This window comes from Rana temporaria, chromosome 10 (genome assembly GCF_905171775.1).
Source record: "Rana temporaria chromosome 10, aRanTem1.1, whole genome shotgun sequence".
NCBI lineage: Eukaryota > Metazoa > Chordata > Amphibia > Anura > Ranidae > Rana > Rana temporaria.
The window spans coordinates 124,847,648-124,866,800 of NC_053498.1; the positions used below are offsets into that span (position 1 = coordinate 124,847,648).

Genomic DNA, 19,153 nt, shown 5'->3' on the forward strand with positions numbered 1-19,153 from the left:
AACGTAACCTCGCTTTGCTAGAGCATTGTGAAAAAAACGATGGTGTGTAGGCAACTTCGTCTTTGAAAATTGAAGTTTCAAAAATGTTGTTTTTTACTTCACAGAAAATGTCGTTTTTTTTCATCACATAAAGTGATGGTGTGTATGCGGCATCAGAATCTTTGACTGTGGCAATCTCTCTGCTTTATAAACACTTCTCTATTAAATAGACACTCAAAATCTTTTACCTGGAGCATAGTTTGTTTCTTTACTTATCACGCTCATGCACACTTGCATCTCAAATAAGCGGCTCCTACAGGCTTTTAAGCTTTTTTGAGCTCTCGTTTTTTTCTGCCTGAAATCTCCCCTCCGTGTTTGCGTCCATGCACACTATGGCTTTTTCTGGAGTTTACAGGCAAATGCTCTTACAAGCAGAAAAAACCCCAGTAAACCTGCGTTATTTAGAGGAGCATTTGAGCAGAAAAGACACCTAAGTGCCCAAAAATAAGATAAAATGACCTGTGGGGAGGGTTTGTGAAAAAAAAACACTTATGCGCAAAAAAGCTCATAGAAGCTCAAAACATGCACAAAAAAGCACAAGCTACTTAAAGTTTTAAGGCAGAGAAATAAAAGCTCAAATGCCTGTAAAAGCAGCTTTTTTTTTTTTTTTGAGCTGCAGTGTGCATGAGCCCTTATGCCGCGTACACATGACCATTTTTAATGTCATGTAAAAAAACAACGTTTTTCTCGACGTGATTCTTGTCAAGCCTGCCTTGCATACACATGAAAAAAAATGCTCGAGCAAAGCGTGGTGACGTACAACACATACGACGGCACTATAAAGGGGAAGTTCCATTTGGATGGCGCCACCCTTTGGGCTGCTTTTGCTGATTTTGTGTTTTCAGTCTGTTACAGCGTGACGAATGTGCTATCTCCATTACAGACGCTAGTTTTACCAGAACGAGCGCTCCCGTCTCATAACTTGCTTCTGAGCATGCACGTTTTTTTCCCCGTCGTTAAAGCCTACACACAACCGTTTTTCATGACATGAAAAACTACGAGAAAAATTAGAGCATGTTCTAAATATTTAATGCCCATTTTTCACGTAGAGAAAAATGCTCTGAAGCCCACACACGATCGTTTTTAATGACCAATTAAAAAATTTGATTTTTTCTCGTCATGAAAAACGGTAGTGTGTACGCAACATTAGTGTTGTCCGCTACAGAAAATCCAGTATGTTCAATGAATTGATAACTGTACGTGTAGGCCTTGCCAGTCTTTTTGGCCATGTATCCTTCCTTGGCGCGCCCCCCCACCCCGCCGCTCCTTGCACTTAGCATTCAGAGTCTGATGAGTCGGCTTCCCATAGCTCACAAGCTGCTAACGATATGACAAGCAGAACAATTAAACATTTGTTTGTTTTATCTCACTTCATCAGATACTTCTCCAAATACAAAACAAACACTGATCGTGTAAGGCATCTTGCGGTTGGCAGAGAGGGGAATGCGGCAAAGTGGATTGTCATTCACCGGGGTAGACTTGTCTTCTGGCTGTATAATTAGTACACCTGCTCTGACACATTTCACCTCCTCATTTATCATTGAGGGATTTTTTTTTTTTACTCCGAGTTCATTATTTTAATAACTGCAGCACTATCCTTTTCTCATCCAAAAATGACAGTATGCAAAAAAATATCTTCACTTCCAGCTGAAAAACAACCATCGCCAGAGCGGTTTCCTGAAACCTTTCGTTTAATGCTTAAAGTGTCATTAAACCTAGACTATGAAAAACTCTCATTACATGATTTATTTCACAGTGTTCATACTCACAAAGCCACACTAGAGCATTTGTTTTGTGTAGAGTGAAATATACCTGGTTGATCCTGCCTTCTGCTGTCCCTCTCATCTTCTCTGTGTCCCCACTGCAGGTTGAGATTATGTAGCTGGTGTGCTCTACTGAGCATGCTCAATTCCACTTCCTTGCTAACCTCTTAATTTCCTCATTTTTTTTATCTGAGCAGTCCACATGACTATTGAGTCATACATGTGGACGTATACGCAGTAGTAAATAAGACTCCCCTCCCTCGCTTCTCCTCCATCTCCTCCTATTGCTAAACACTATGGGGGTACGATATACTGTAGTATGCTGATTGAATACATTCACTTAGAGACTCACAAAAAAGCTTAGTTTTAATATAAATCAATACTACAAATATCAAATATAATTGCTGATACCTGTAAGGTATTCACCTTCCTCTGGATCAACTGTGGGTTGTTGTTGTTGTTTTTTTTGTTGGTTAAACTAGATGGACTTGTGTCTTTTTCAACCTATCTATGTAAAGTAAAAAAAAGGCCTGAAAATGAAAGCTAGTGTCTGTCATCTCTGACTCCGCCTACACCATATTAATGCACAAAAAATACACATTTGGGGCTAGATTCAGCAAGAATTTACGCTGGCGTATCTATATATACGCCGCGTAAATTCAAAGCTGTGCCGGCGTATGTTCTTTCCTTATTCAGAAAGCAAGATACGCCGAAATTAGGCTAAGATCCGACTGGCGTAAGTCTCTTACACCGAACATATCTTAGGGTGCATATTTACGCTGGCCGCTAGCTGGCGCTGCCGTCGATTTCAGCGTAGAATATGCAAATGACCTGGATACGCCGATTCAGAAACGTACGTGATTTTTTTACGTCGTTTGCGTAAGGCTTTTTCCGGCGTAACGTTACTCCTGCTATATGAGGCATAGCCAATGTTAAGTATGGACGTCGTTCCCGCGTCGAATTTTTAACATTTTACGTCGTTTGCGTAAGTCGTTCGCGAATAGGGCTTTGCGTAAATTACGTCCACGTCGAAAGTATTGACTATTTGCGACGTGATTAGGAGAATGCGCACTGGGATACGTTCACGGACGGCGCATGCGCCGTTTGTGAGACACGACATTTACGTGGGGTCATGTTTTTTTTACATAAAACACGCCCACCTCTTCAGAATTTGAATTCGGCGCGCTTACGCCAAGAGATTTACGCTACGCCGCCGTAACTTAGGGTTCTTTGTGAATCCAGCCCCAGCCTCACTAAGTTACGGCGGCGTAGCGTATCTCAGATACGCTACCCCCGCACAAACTTACGGCGGGCTTTATGAATCTAGCCCTTCATGTTTAATAAAGATTTATTGGGAGCTGTAAAGCAGTTATTTGATATATATTTTTTTTATTTGATATTTATAATTTAAATTGAATTGCTCTTTTGTAACGTTTTTTTTTTTTTTCTCATGTGATTGGTACAGCACCAAAGAACAGGAAAAGATCACGTGACCACTCAACAGTGCTGCAGGAATAAGGTACCATAAAATCTACGAATTATGTGAATGAATTAAGATTAAGATTTCTCTATTTAGTATCGCTTTAAAGTGTTTGAGGCAGTATGCACAGCCCCGCAAGCCTAAACTGATGAAAAAAATATATACGGTATATATTTTATTGGATATGTATTATAGCAAATAGTAAAAAATATATATTTTTTTTCAAAATGGTTGCTCTTTTTTGTTTAATAACCCAAAAGTTATATTTGTGGGGAAAAAAAGGACATCAATTGGGTACAACATTGTACTGTACTTCCGCGCAATTGTCGGTTAAAGTAACGCAGTGCCTTATCGCAAAAAATGGCCCGGTCATTAAGGGGGTAAATCCTTCCGGGCCTGAAGTGGTTAAAATGTCAGGTTCCTGGCTGGGTCTGCTCCCCTACACATGAGTTCTCATCCCAGAACAAGTCTGCTGTGTAGTTAGTGTCTGATAAGGGTCTGAAGTCTGCATATTAATACTTGATTCTGGCCATGGAAGATGAAGTTTGAAAGCCAAGCAACTATTTTATTTATTTTTTTCAATTAGAGGTCTCTAACTGCAGCCTACATGTTTTTGCCATGACTGGTATCCTTTAAAGCTGAACTCCAGACGTAATAGCTGTAGCATATACACTTTTGGCACAAGTCATATTGTAATTGAGTGTTGTGAAAAATTACCTTTTGTTTTTAATCTGTAGTTCTGTAATTTTCTGTAAAATGTACTGCAATATGACAACCTGGAGGAGTTCTGTACTGCCCCCCCTTGAAAAAATGTATTTTCCTGCATGTGTGATTGGGTCACTGATTTTCCCAGAAGTCTGCACTAAGATACTACTCAGATTTTGGGCATCTCATGCAACAAAAAAAAGGAAAATTTATTATCATACTTACCGTAATTTTCCTTTCCTGATAGACTCCATGGCAGCCTACGTGTGGGTTAATCCCGCCTCCTCTCCAATGTGATAGGACCCCATACCCATAAAAGTTAACTCACCAATAGACTCAGTGTTCCGTAACTATCCCGACTCCATAATTTCAGGGTGGGAACTCCGTCTGCCATGGAGTCTATCAGGAAAGGAAAATTACGGTAAGTATGATAATAAATTTTCCTTTTTCCTGACTGACTCCATGGCAGCCTACGTGTGGGAAATAACTAGCCAACACACGGGTGGGTATGCTGAACAGAAATATATTTAATTTGTCCCGTCAGCCGACAAGACTGATAAACCAAAATTTACAGAAGACAGTGCTGCAGGTTCAACACAGTAATGGGACATAAAGGTGTTTATAGAAGACCAAGAGGCCGCTCTACAAATAACATCTGGCGCCACATGACGGGCTGCTGCCCAGGAAGCTGCCATCCCTCTCGTGGAGTGAGCTGTTACCGCCTGCAGAGGAGCCAAGCCCTTTGCACAATAAGCCTGTTGTATCGTTTGGACGATCCAGGATGCGATTGTTCTTGAAGATGCCTTCTTCCCTTTGTTCTTGCCTGAATGCAGGATGAACAGGTGATCAGAACGTCTGAATGTGGATGTAACTTGAAGATATTCAGTGAGTATCTTGCCCATATCCAGAGGGTGAGTCTCATCAGAATCCGGGTTTTTAAAGGTAGGGAGAACTACTTCCTGATTCTCATGGAAAACCGACGAGACCTTCGGTTTGGAGCCCAGCATAGGTATCAGAACCACTCTGTCTGGAAAAAAGGTGAGAAATGGCTCCTTGTGACCCAAAAAACCGATCTCGGACACTCTCTTGGCCGAGGTGATAGCTACCAAAAAGGCTACTTTGGCTGAAAAGTTCTTCAATGAGGACGGGGAAGGTCCCGACATACTAAGTCCATTCAAAAAGTCAAGTACTAACGGGAGATCCCATTTGGGGAATCTTGGCTTCCTCAGAGGTCTCAATCTTGAGGCTCCACGAAAAAATTGTTTGATTAGTGGATGAGTTGCCCAAGGGATTCCAGAAAAGGCTGAAAGTGCTGAGATTTGAACTCTTAGAGAGCTTACAGACAGGGGTAGGTCTAGCCCTGATTGAAGAAAGCTCAGGATGTTTTGGATTTCTGGGTTCTTGAAGGAACTGCCCGCGGTTAAAGAAAATTCCACAAACTTAGACCATATTCTACCGTACACTTTATTTGTGCTTCCTTTCCTTGAGCTCATAAGGGTAGAGATCACCCGAGAGGCGCAGCCAAGGGATTCTAGCCTTTCCCTTTCAAGAACCAGACCGCTAGTTTCATTTGAGCCGGACAGGGATGGAGGAGTGTCCCCTGGGAGAGAAGGTCTGGTCTGCATGGTATTGGAATTGGGTCCTGAAGACTCAGCTGGACCAACAGAGGGAACCAAGGCCTGTTCGGCCAGTATGGAGCCACCATTGTGATTTCCACTTCTTCCGCTAGAAGTCTCTTCAGGAATTTTAGAATTATTGGGATCGGGGGAAAGGCGTACGCCCTCTGAAACCACCATCGATCCGTTAGGGCATCTGTCCCGATTGCCTGGCTGTAGTAACCCCTCGTGTAGAAATTCTTCAATTTGGCGTTGTTCGGGGAGGCAAAGAGATCCACTTGGGGATTGACTCCCAGTGATAATATCCAACGGAAAGACTGGTCGTGGAGAGACCATTCGTTGACGTCCACCTGAGTTCGTGACAGGAAATCCGCTTGGGAGTTCTGAATGCCTGGAATGAAAACAGCCGTCAGGTTGACCAGGTTCACTTGGGCCCATTTCATAATGGGCTCTACTTCCTGGAGAAGGGATGAGCTCCGAGTCCCGCCTTGTCTTTTGACATATGATACTGCTGTGGTGTTGTCCATCCTTAGGATTACTGACTTTCCCTTCAGCAGTTGTGAAAAGGACTGTAGGGCACACCAGGCCGCTCGAAGCTCCAGGGTGTTCGAGCCTGGATTGTGGAGGCGAGCGTCCCACCTGCCTTGCGCCATGCTTGTGCCGCATAAGGCCCCCCAACCGGAGCCACTGGCATCTGTCGTCACTGTGACCCACGAAACTGGAGCGATGGAGTGACAATTCAGCAGATTCTTCGGTTGAAGCCACCAGAAGAGGCTGCCCCTCATTGACGTGGAAATGTGGATCCGTTGACTCATGCTCCCTGACTTCCACTGCCTGAGAAAGCCGGATTGGAAGGGACGTAGCCTCCATAGAGCCCATTTCACCATCGGTGTTGTGGATACCATTGTCCCAATGATCTTCAAGCATTGATGAGCTCTTAGGTGGCGAGTACTCAAGGCCCGGGAAATCCTCTCCTGAATTACCGGAATCTTCTCCGCTGGTAGAGAGATGGTCTTCCTTACTGTGTCGAATTGAGCTCCCAGATAGGTTAGACACTGAGTTGGCTCTAGATGGCTTTTTGCCAGGTTCAGGAGCCACCCGAATTCGGATAAGGTCGAGATGACCTGATCCCTCTGTGCCAAGAGAAGGGTCTTGTCTTGGGACAGGACCAGGAGGTCGTCCAGATAATGATACAGACGAATCTTCTTCAGCCTGATAAGAGCTACCAGTGCCAAAAGAACTTTGGTGAAGACCCGTGGGGATGTTGTTAGGCCAAAGGGTAGGCACACGAACTGGAGGTGTTCCTGGTTGACATAGAACCTGAGGTACTTGTGCAGCTCTGCTGCTATTGGGACGTGGAAATAGGCATCCTTTAGGTCCACGGAAATCATCCAGTCGCCTGGCTGTATTGCTTGTTGGATGGTTGATAGAGTTTCCATTTTGAACTTCTTGTGTGTTATAAATTTGTTCAAATATGTCAAGTCTATGACTGGGCGCCAGGTACCGTTCTTCTTTTGTACTAAGAAGAGAGGGGAGTACACCCCAAGAAACTGTTCGTCTTTTGGGACGTGTACCACTGCTCCTTGAATCTTCAGGAGGTGAATGTAGTCTAGAAGGACCTGTTTCTGCTCCAGTGACCCTGGAAGAAGGGTGGAGATGAACTTTGGACAGGGAGGACTGGAAAAGGACCATGTGTGTCCTGAGGTCACGGTCTTGATGACCCAAAAGTCCTTGATTGAGGCCGCCCAGACGTGCCGATAAAGGAGTAGACGAGCTCCCACACGATCCGCTTGGGCGGGCGTTGTCTCAAAAAGATTTCCCCTTGTCGCGTCCAGTTGACGCCTGAGTAGTTGGAGTAGGTCTCCGGTAGGAGCCTCTACCTCTGCTCCAATTCCTTCTGTAGTTTCCACCAGGCCTGTAAGCGCAAGCTTCCCTAGCGCGGTCCGGGCTGTATCGCCGGAATTGAGGCATTTTTCTTCCCGATTGGCGCTTGTCCTGAGGAAGGAAACCAGACTTGCCGCCCGTGACTTTGGAAATGGCATCATCTAGCTTGTTGCCAAACAGGGTTGATCCTTCAAAGGGAATCTTGCACCAGTTCTGCTTCGAAGATGGGTCAGCAACCCAGGGGCGTAGCCAGAGGGCCCGTTTCGCGGTCACAGAAGAAAGCATAATCCTGGCTAACAGGCGGATTAAGTCAACGGAGGCTTCGCCCAGGAATGCGACCGCCAGTTTTAACTCTGCCGTGGCTGAGTTCTTGGCTAGTTCTTCAGAGACGCCTTTGAGGAAAGAATCGACATTTTCCGTCCAGGCTTCCATGGCCTTTGATAATGCCGCTAAAGCTAGAGCCGGTTTGCACGCTGTGCCCGCAAGGCCATAAATTCTTCTGAGGTCCTGGTCCATTCTTCTGTCCAGGCCATCTTTGAAAGAGACGGAGTCAGCAATAGGTAAAGTGACATGTTTAGCCAGTCTCGTTACTGCCGCATCTACCAGAGGAACATTTTCCAAATGTTTGACCTCCTCCTGCTTGAAGGGATAGAGCCTTGAGGCTTTGTTAGCCATGGAAGATTTTTTGTCCACCTTGCTCCATTCCTCTTCAAAGATACCCTTCAGTTCGGATAGAAACGGGAACGTAGGGCGTTCTTTTCCCAAGCGCTTAAAGTATTTTTTCTGCTTGGCTGGAGAAGCAGGTTGTTCCTCCCATAAGAGAGCCTCCTTAATCGCTTTGACGAGTGGCGTCACCTGCGCGAAGTCAAATTCTAAGCCTTCTTCATCACTCTCTAGGTCACCCTCAGGAAAAGCCGGAGTGGAGGCTTGAGGCCGGGAAGGACCTGGATCCTCTAGGATCTCCAAGTTTGGAGAAGCAGACCCGTCAGTGTTGGTCTGAATCTGCGTGTGGGGCATGTTCTCTCTTAGAGTTCGTTGAACCACACGTTCCACCAGAGACTCGATGCGATGACCTTCAGTCTCTTTTTCCCTAACCGCATGGGCGTAGCATCGGTCGCATAATGATTTGCCCTCAGGGACACGAGTGTCACATCCCCAGCAGGCTCTGCGATCAGAGCGACTTTCATGGCGGTGGGAGCGGTGTCTTGAGGAGGAATGTGATCTTCTCCTCCGGTGGGAAGAAGTAGATGGAGATCTACGCTTGGACCTCGACTTTGAGGAAGAAGAAGTGCGTTGCGGACTGGCAAGGTCTTCCGGTTCTGGATTGGAAGGGCTAAATAAAAAACATTTAGGGAGGAAACTGTCAATACACATGAAAATGTGACTAGCAGCCCCAAACCCGAACCCTTTCCGCACATACCTTGTGCGTGAGGGCTGGCCGCCTGTGGACGGTGACTGGTCCATAATTAGTCTGGACCTGCGTACAGTGGATGGCAATTCAGGATCAACAAGAAACCTATGGTGCCGAATAAAAATACATTAAATAAAAGTGTGCTGTCCCCTTAAGAAGAAATTCTCTGCTGCTGTTTTTTTTTTTTTTTTTTTTTAAATAAATAAATAAATATATAAACAACTAAATAAAATTCATTAAGACAAATCAATTAAGTTTACATAGTGATTTAAATAATTAAATAATTAAATACATGCAGATAAACATAAGCAAAAAATAGGAGCATGGTAAAATCAATAAAGCCAGAAGCAACACTCACTGACCTGGCAACCAGAAGGGAAACACCCAGACACTCAGCTGCTCGCCTGAAGGGAGACCCAATGATCATAGGCGAGCAGCTGATTTTAAATCACCCGCCGGTGACGTCACGCGTCCTCCACGAACGCGCCTGCGCAGTGGAACGCAATCCCACGGCGCCTGCGCGGCCGCCGCGGGAATCGACGGACTGCGCATGCGCGACCAAGCCTCGCTCTGAGGATGGATACGGCGCATGCGCGGGGCACTAACGATGGGGAATCAGGAAGTCACAGGCGTGCTGGAACGCAGAGGCGCTCCAGCCGCCATACACACACAAAACAAACAACACAGAGGCACGAATAAGCGACTGCCATGGAGGAAATATATATAGAAAGGGACCTTGCCAGCCGATCCTAGAAGTCTTCAGCACATGCCACAGCCACAACCAAGTGTGCTGGGAAGCTCACCACCCGCCCATGGCTGGGATCCGAGCTGCACCGCTTAAAGTGTGCTCTTTTCCATTCCTTGAAGAAAACGATTTTGATCCATGGAGGAGGAAAAAAAAGGAACACTGAGTCTATTGGTGAGTTAACTTTTATGGGTATGGGGTCCTATCACATTGGAGAGGAGGCGGGATTAACCCACACGTAGGCTGCCATGGAGTCAGTCAGGAAATCTATTTTTAGTGAGATAATCCCAAAGGGAAATTATGTCTAAAGGAATGCAGACCCTGGCACTTTCCTCACTAGAGCCCTGAAAGTACAGCAGCTGATTGATAATTACATAAATCACTCCCACTCAACACTGAGGCCGCGTACACACGGTCGTTCCAAATCGATGAGAATGGACCGAAGTTCAGTTTCATCGGTCCAAACCGACCGTGTGTATGGCCCATCGGTTTGTTGTCCTTCGGTCCAAAATTTTAAAACCGAACCGATGGACCGACGACCGATCGGGCCAAACCGATGGTTAGTACAGAAAAGCATCAGTTCAAAACCCACGCATGCTCAGAATCAAGTCGACGCATGCTTGGAAGCATTGAACTTTGTTTTTTTCAGCACGGCGTGTGTTTTACGTCACCGCGTTCTGACCCGATCGTTTTTTGGAACAATGGTGTGTACGCACATCAGACCGTCAGGCCACTTCAGCGGTGAACCGATGGAAACGGCCCGTCAGACCATTCTCATCGGTTTGGATCGACCATGTGTACGCGGCCTCACTGTGCACATGGATGACTAATACAAATGCTATGACTAAAACTAAAATGGCATTTTAGTCAAAAGACTAGGACTAAAACTAAATTGAAATTAGAAGTCGAAATTAACACTGTACTACTACATAAGAAGATGTAGGGGGCATCTACTAAACTGCTGAATGGAAAAAAAATGAAGAAAAAGTATTTTCTTATTTATTTCTTTCTTAATATGTAATGTTGGTAATTTATTCAGGTAATATGGGCAGTGCCATTACAGCCAATAGAGTTCAGTTTTTTTTTTATATATATTTTCGAGTCATACTTCTGCTTGTCAAAAATCAATATTTTGGTTTGTTTATGAAACTTGTTTTTATTTATAAAGACGTTGTACAAAAGGTAGGAATTTGCAGCAAAGTTTTCTGAAATCCTTGTACTGTACAGATATCACCCGGAGGGGAATGAGTTACACATTAATGACATATTAATGAACACAATGCTGTATTTATCTGATTCATTTTAAATTCATGCATCATTATACCCACAATTTTACACATACGCATTTAATTATTTGCTGTTCTTTCGTGTTGTACAAACATATAATTCTCTTTAAAAAAAATAAAAATGACATCCATTAATAATGTTGCGGATTAATTATACAGCCACAATTAGATGTTTGCAAGAAACGTATCACTTCCTGCCTACGTTCATTAGGCACATTCTGCTTCAACACCACAAAGACGGCTGCATCTGGAATAGGAGCAGTGAAGAGTGTCATCACCAAAGGGCCCCTGTGCAAGAACAATTCTGGGCCCCCATTATGCTTTTGCCAATAGACCCTGCCACTGTTGGGTCCATTTTAAATCTGAACTCCATACAATTATACAGTTACATCGGTCCAGCTTGGTACAATGTATAACTATGACTGCATAGCTCATACCCAATGGGCCATGGGGGAGGCTGAAAATCACTGTAGTAGCTGCCATCTTTTGGGTCCCATTCCATATGGCTTCCCCTCCGCTTACTGAGGGGGGGGTCTCTTGCCTGGCACTGCCACCATTCATAGAATACCTTGTATTTTTTTTAATGGATGCCCGGCTTTTTTTTTTCCTTGATTGGATGAGGTTGAAATAATTATGTCACTGCCCCTCCTCTCCATCTCTTCCAACTGTAGAAAGCCCTGTATTCTTTGAAAAAGTAAAAGGATTTGTATATTTACATTCTCTACATGCTCTAGAATACAATAATAGAAATGGCAGCAGTGTGTCAATGAATATATAGTGCTTCAGCGTGTCACCGTGCAGCCTCCTCACTGGTCTGTCAGTGTGCTGCAGCGGGCCAGCATATACAGTCCTGCAGCGGGCCAGCATATACAGTGCTGCAGCGGGCCAGTATATACAGTGCTGCAGTGGGCCAATATATACAGTGCTGCAGTGGGCCAGTATATACAGTGCTGCAGCGGGCCAGCATATACAGCGCTGCAGCGTATCATTGTGTAGCCTCTCTGGTGTCACAATGAATGCACATTATGATGTCAAATTTGGGGTTGATTTACTACAACTGGAAAGTGCAAAATCCAGTGCAGCTCTGCAAATAAACCAATCGGCTTCCAGGCTTTATTGTCAAAGCTTAATTGAAGAAGCTTAAGTTAGACGCTAAGTTAAGACAATTGGCTACTAAAATCCAAATTACAAGCACGCATACTCCAAACCAATGGTAACCATCAGACAACATTAGCAGAAGTTTCACAAAGAATGGTGCTAAAGAGCAGAAAAAAAAACAGGTAGTTTTGTGTATGTTAGCTGAAAAAGTTCTGCCGTCTGTATGCAGAACAAGTTCACGGCCAATGCCCTTCAGACAAAAATCCATAGATTTGTCCGATGGAAATCCGATCGCTTGTATGAGGCGTAAGAGTCATTCAGTTAGCCCCCATTCACACTGAATCCGACTTTGAATTTGTACGACTTCACTTGAAGTCACACAATTTCAAGCTGCAGATCAGTGCGGTTTCATGTGGGGCTTGGCTGACACTTGTGCAAATTCATGCACAGATGTCTAGGCAAGTCGCACCTAACATCACAAAAAATAGTGCAGGAACCTTAATTCCAAATCAGTTTGGCACCGCAAAATCGGAGTCGCACCAATTTGAACAGTTCCATTGCTGACAATAAGATGAAACTTGTCACGTGATTTTGGACCTGTCAAATCGCCATGACAAGTCGTACCAGTTTGAACGGGGGGCTTAGGCTTTACATGTGCATTATTAAATTCATCCAATAAGTTTTGTATTGGGTCAGTGATGGCAAATTGCCCTGTTACAGGTAATCTGACTGGTATCAAGCTCGTGTTCGGTATCAGTTCTGTCTGGCGCACACAATGTTAACTCTCACTTCCACAGCCCTGGCTGTACATGGCATATATACCTGGCGTTACAGTGATTAGCTGTTTTGATTTGTAATTAGGAGTGATTGCAGCAATTTTAGTAATCAAGCTCTTATAGAAAATAAGCATGGCAATTGTTTATGATACACTGTGCTTTATCAAACTAAATGTCATCCAATTTGGGTTTACATCTAACCAACTCCCCCCTCCCTGTTATTAGTAACATTTAGAATGCCAGCAAAGTGCACTCATTACATTTTGTAACGCTAGAGCTGGCCTAGGAGGACATTGGTTAAACTACCCATGTGTTGGCAAAGGGGTTATTCCCCAAAAAGTAGTGTATAATGTTGTATTTACCTTTATTTTTTGTGCTGGGTTTGTCACCAATTTTTACGCGGTTCCCGACCACATCACGTAGATATACTGTGGCAGAATGGCTCCCCTGGGCAAAATCCTGAATGTCTACGTCCTACATTTTTTTCGGCCACCAGAGGGTGCGTCCGCATGACAGGGGACCCAATGCGCATGGCCAGCGAGCACATTCGCGTGCACGAGCGCCAGCACAGGGATTTATTATAGCAAAAAGTAAAAAATATTGTTTTCTTTTTCAAAACTGGCGCGCTTTTTTTGATTATAGCGCAAAAAATAAAAACCGTACAGGTGATCAAATACCACCAAAATAAAGCTCTATTTATGGGAAAAAAGGACACAAATTTTATTTGGGTACAGCGTCAAGTGACCGAGCAATTGTCAGTTAAATTGACACAGTGCCAAATTGTAAAAAGTGAACTGGTCAGGAAGGGGGTAAAATCTTCTGGGACTGAAGTGGTTAAATGTTTTTTGATATTGTATATATTTATGTGCCATATATTCTGGAGTGGGTATGCTTTCTTCCTGCTTCTATATACAGTACATCTCTGTGATAAACCTTATGCAAATTTGTTAATACGTTTTGTTAACGTCTAAATAGAAGAGAACTGCAGCTGGAATTCTGTGTGTGCTTACTGATTACTTGCAGTATAAGTGGTATATGCATTTAGATTTTGAATTATTCCGAATTAGGTTTAAGCGCCCGCATGTCTAACATATTGTCAGAGTGGCATTTACTATCCACATTACTAAATGTAAGAACTAAAGAGGGCCAAGGCACAGAATCTAAAAGCTGCCCACCAAGACTTAAAGGGGTTGTAAAGGAAAACATGTTTTTCCCTAAATAGCTTCCTTACCTTAGTGCAGTCCTCCTTCACTTACCTCATCCTTCCATTTTGCTTTTAAATGTCCTTGTTTCTTCTGAGAAATCCTCACTTCCTGTTCTTCTGTCTGTAACTACACACAGTAATGTGAGGCTTTCTTCCTGGTGTGGAGAAAGCCTCTTGAGGGGGAGGGGTGAGCAGGAGTGTCAGGACGCCCACTAACACACAGCTCCTTTCTCTATCTGCAAAGTAGAGAGTGTCCTGACTTTTTCTTCTCATTGGATGACTGACTTTGACTGCCAATGGTGCCGCACTGCTGTCTCAACCAATGAGGAGGGGAGTCCCAGACAGCCCGGACACAACTGCAACATCGCTGGATCTAGATGGGGCTCAGGTAAGTATTAGGGGGGCTGAGGCATACAGAAGGTTTTTTATCTTAATGAATAGAATACATTAAGATAAAAAAAACTTCTGCCTTTACAATCACTTTAAATATACCTTAACCTTTCAGTTTGTTGCTGCACTGCGAGACAACCTGAGCACCTGGAGGAATCCCACACCAACTCCAAAAGAAAATACCTACTCAGTGCTGAAAGCATCTTTGGTCGAATTGAACACAAGACCCCAATGCTGTATAGATCGGTTCAAAAAAGAAAATCCTATCTTGGAAACGCTGTACCAGAAAGTCCCCCAACATTACATTTAATTTCTTTTTTTTTCTACTTTTGCCCAGATCTCTGATGAATTCATCTGGGCCTTGAGAAGGGGCTTCAGTCTGAACTGCATAATGGGCTTCCAGCTCTTTTAAGTAAAGATTATTCATTTCTTGCCCTGTTCATGAGAGAGTTATTTACGAACAATTATTTCCTCTGTCAGAATCCCTTATTGCAGCACTTTCTTTATATGTGTTAAACCGCTTTCCTCATCCATTGTGTGCGTCTCTGCGGTTCCTGAAATGCAGCTCCGTATTGCGAGGCCTCGCTACTCTTCCAGGGTCATGTCTTCTATCACCGCACACCATTCCGGCAAGCGCTCCACTGTCTGAGCTTTGTAATGATCTGGAGAATGGTGTTCCCTCCTCTCCTCCCCAAACCTCGCTTATCACATCCTGACAAATAGGTAATTAAAAATTCTCCTTGCTATTCAAATAGGTAAGAGTTAATTGCATTAAAATGCAGACTTCCATCAATGAGAGAAATTCAATGGAGGAAGGGGGAGTCAGATTTCTGCCTCTGTGTGCCTCATTAGAGGAGAGACAGATTTATTGGGCCTTCTCTGGAATTAGTTTTTAAACACTAATTTATGCTCAAACTATATCTTTGTAGAAGTAATAGAGGGGTTCTTGAGTCTGTCAACTTTTTGGGCTGTCGGAACTTTCTAGAACTTGCAGTGGAAAGTGTTGAAATTTTAATCTTTCTTAGGAGGATTAACTGTTCTGGAATCTTCAGGCAAGCAGACAAAATTATTCAAATTTGTATGCGCAGGCTATCTTACCTGCTTGTAGGCAGGTGCAGTCTATTTTCTCCACTGCAGGTGGAAGAGGAATTTAAGAGGAGCCTCCCTACTTCATTATCTCCTTGGACACAAGCAGCATCCAATTGGATGCTGGTGTCCCATGTGACCTTAACGGCCATCGTGGGGCAGGCAGAGTCTGTTTGGGTTTGCGTGGCATTTTGCGTGTGGGTAGAGTAGGGACAGTGTTTAGCACCAGGGAGAGGTTCCAGATGAGTAGGGAGATTGCAGGGACACACCATCCTCTATGGTAGCCTCCCCACTTGGGTATGGACCAGCCAGGCCACGTTCTGCCCCTCAAGACAGGCACCGTCGACATACCTGAGACCTGCTGCCACTACTCATTGCTGTATATTCTGTGAGTGCGCCTGGGTAGGTTGCCTTCCCACTGGGCTTGTTGTGCATTGTTGAACTTCAATTTCAATACAGATCTGTTTTCTATGTCTGGAGTGTTTACTGCCCCCAGGTAGGCACTTACCTTTATCCCATGCGATCCAAGCAGTACACAGCCAACCCACACAAGCAGCAGTAGTAGTAGTAGTAAGATGCACCACCTCAGAGTTTCTTCCTTAATCCCTTCAAAATGCTGGAAGAGCGCCTGAAACAATAGAGGGAAGGTGCAGGTGGGAGAGATGTAATTCCGATTGCAGATTTAGCCCTGTCACAGGCTGCTGCTGTACCCGCAGCCCAGATTCCGGGAAGCTGCCTGGGACAGCTTAGTAAGAAATGTGACTATCCCGGCAAATCCAGGACAATTGGCAAGTATGACATCTGCATACACACATTGAACAATGTACAGTATAATTCTAATAAAATATTTTGTTATACATTTTTAGGTATGCCTATAAAGTCCATTCTTTCAAAGCCCTCGTATAGGCACACCCTTTTATACTATTATGCTATTTTTTATTTCTTTAGAATATACAATAGACCGAAGATCATCTTTCTAACTTTTATTTTAATTCCTGTATTTTTGTTTTACTTACCGTGAACTGTTATTTGTTTAGCTTTTATACTGTATTTTTGATGTCATTGTGTGATACAATAAATATTTCGGTGGCTATTTCATTGATATTATCCAGACACTAAAAATATTATAAGTGTCACAAAATTCTACATCCCCACAAAGTAATGTTAATTATTCTGCAATGAAATAGTGTTATAGCGTTATTCACTTAACACCTTCTGCTTCCACCAGAGTCGCCCATCCAGAGGGCACATTTTGATGTGGCATCTTGTACTTCTGAACTCTCTGCATTTGTAGGAATACACAAATTGAAAACAAAATGGCATTATTATGTAAAGTGTGTACAAAATTTTAGTGACTGGAGTAATATGGGGGTGTTTAACTCAAGTGGTAAAAGCGTTTTTTAGCGAGTCCACAGCAGTCCGTTATCAGTTTTTCTGGACATAGCAGCCCATTTTTATTTAAAAGGAAACAAAATAAAAGTTCACACATAGGATTTCCCACACAGGGGTTCTTCTCCAGTACAGTTCATATAACCAAAAATGCCAAGCCTCCTGGCTCCTAGGCTTACTTTGCCGTGCTGTTACCTGTTAAACCTGGCCCACTCCTGGCCTCAACAGGATTCTCCAGCCCACTGTCTTCCAATCTTCAGGACTTCCTTCAGCCCCCCTTGGATTCGCTAGCCACCTCAGGTCTACCAGCCTTCCAGTCCATCAGGCACAAAGTCCCCCCACACCAGGGATGTAGTCTTCCACAGGGCAGACAGCTTTCCACACACACACACACAGTGTCTTAAACAGCAGACAGCTGCACACACTCCACCTTCCTCCTTCCTTCTGACTCTCCCCAGCCCTTCATTATACAGTATATGAGCTGTGTTCACCTGGGCACACACCCTGCAGGCTATCTGTAAGATCTGGACACAGGGTTGGAGATCCTGTGTCCATTTCAACACTATATTCATTTTTATTGGGACAGAGCCTTGCTCTGCCACACTGGGTTTATATCAATCTAATGCCGCGTACAGACGATCAGAAATTCCAACAACAAAACCTTGGATTTTTTTTCGACGGATGTTGGCTCAAACTTATCTTGCATACACACGGTCACACAAATGTTGTCGGAAATTTCCAAACGCCAAGAAACTCACTGATGTACAACACGCACAACGGCACTATTAAAGGGAAGTTCAATACCAGTCGTTTTAGTAGAAGTTTGGTGAGAGATGATTCGCGCTTTTCAGCCTCATGCTTTTCAGTCCGTTACAGCGTGACAAATGCGCTATCTCCATTACAAACGCAAGTCTTACCAGACCGAGCGCTTCCATCTCGTACTTGATTCAGAGCATGCGTGGAATTTTGTGCGTCTGAACGATCGGAATTTACGAGAACGGATTTTGTTGTCGGAAAATTTGAGAACCAGCTCTCAAATCTTTGTTGTTGGAAATTCCGACAGCAAATATCCGATGGAGCATACACACGGTCCGAACATTTGTTTCGGAAATTTCGACCGTGTGTATGCGGCATTAGTCACACAGACTAAGGAACAGCTTCATTTGTAAAGTCATCAGTTCTGTTGTTATAAGATTAGAACTAGAAAGGGTTATTTTTTTTTGCTCTTTACAAATGTGCAGGAAAACGGTTGATGGATAGTCAGTCCACCAAAGGCCGTCGGTGACGTTTGCCATTAATATAGACTGGAACCCCCGTGGTAAGTAAGTTGCCAGCATACAGGATTCTGTCATGTTGTTATCAACATGTGTATCCCATTTAAAACAAAAATGCTGTATTGTATTGAGGTCATCCACAGCAAGGGTGGCCAGAAGGGGACACGAGAGAAGGAATATGTGCACCCTGCCTGACTCCCTAGATCTAGATATCTGCTGATGTATTTGGAATTTGAAGCTTTGGATAAAAGGCTGCATTTCTTTTCCCATTCTTTTATGTGGCCCGTTTTAATACAAATTTTGCATAGTGGAGTCCTACTTTAATGTATGTTGGGCAGCAAATCAATGCAGCATCCTACACAATCATTCATTTACATCTCTATAGGTGAAGCAACGCTCCTGCCAGTTCCTCCAATTTCCTTCATGGGGTTATCTCTACAGAGAATGGGAACTGGCTCTACATAATTACCTTTTCCACACATTGTGTGCCTAGTAAATCTTCTGGGGTAATTTATCAAAATCATCCACCTTCAAATTTCCTAACAAAACCAACAGAGAGAAGGAAAAAAAAACAGCGAGAAAATTATAGCAATTCCAACCTGTCCCAGAGCAGTCTTTTCTTTAGTAAATACGTTTCTGCTCGATTTTTTTTCCCAGGTAGCTGGCTGGTAGACTTTGATAAATTGATCCCTGCGGCTCCAGTAATGTATAATGGTCACATTGTCTCGCGTACCGTCAGAACCGCAATGGATACAATGATGGTGTGCTGTGTCCCGGCCTCTGCTAGATCTTAACTCGAGCACAATTCACCTAATCCATGAAAGACTTCCGCCAGTTAAAGAATTTGCCTCTGCCTGGCTCCGTTGCTTCCTTCTGATAGAGCTGGCACAGCTATCTATACATTGCTTTCCAGCCTTTTTTTGGGCACGCTGTGTCTGTAAAAAGCTGCTTCGCTTGGCACAGGGAATGGAAGTGTCGGCTTGCCAGAAGCCCACTGAGTCCATCTG

The 19,153-nt window shown here is 43.9% G+C and overlaps 1 long non-coding RNA gene across 1 annotated transcript; it reads right to left on the reverse strand.

Moving 5' to 3' along the window:
• Nucleotides 1–11,355: 11,355 nt before the first annotated feature.
• Nucleotides 11,356–17,257, reverse strand: LOC120916106. Its single transcript, XR_005743962.1, has 3 exons — nucleotides 17,068–17,257; nucleotides 15,992–16,111; nucleotides 11,356–11,613 (listed from the first exon to the last, which is right to left on the reverse strand). It is a non-coding gene; the product is annotated as an uncharacterized LOC120916106 (long non-coding RNA).
• Between the last annotated feature and the right edge of the window lie 1,896 nt (nucleotides 17,258–19,153).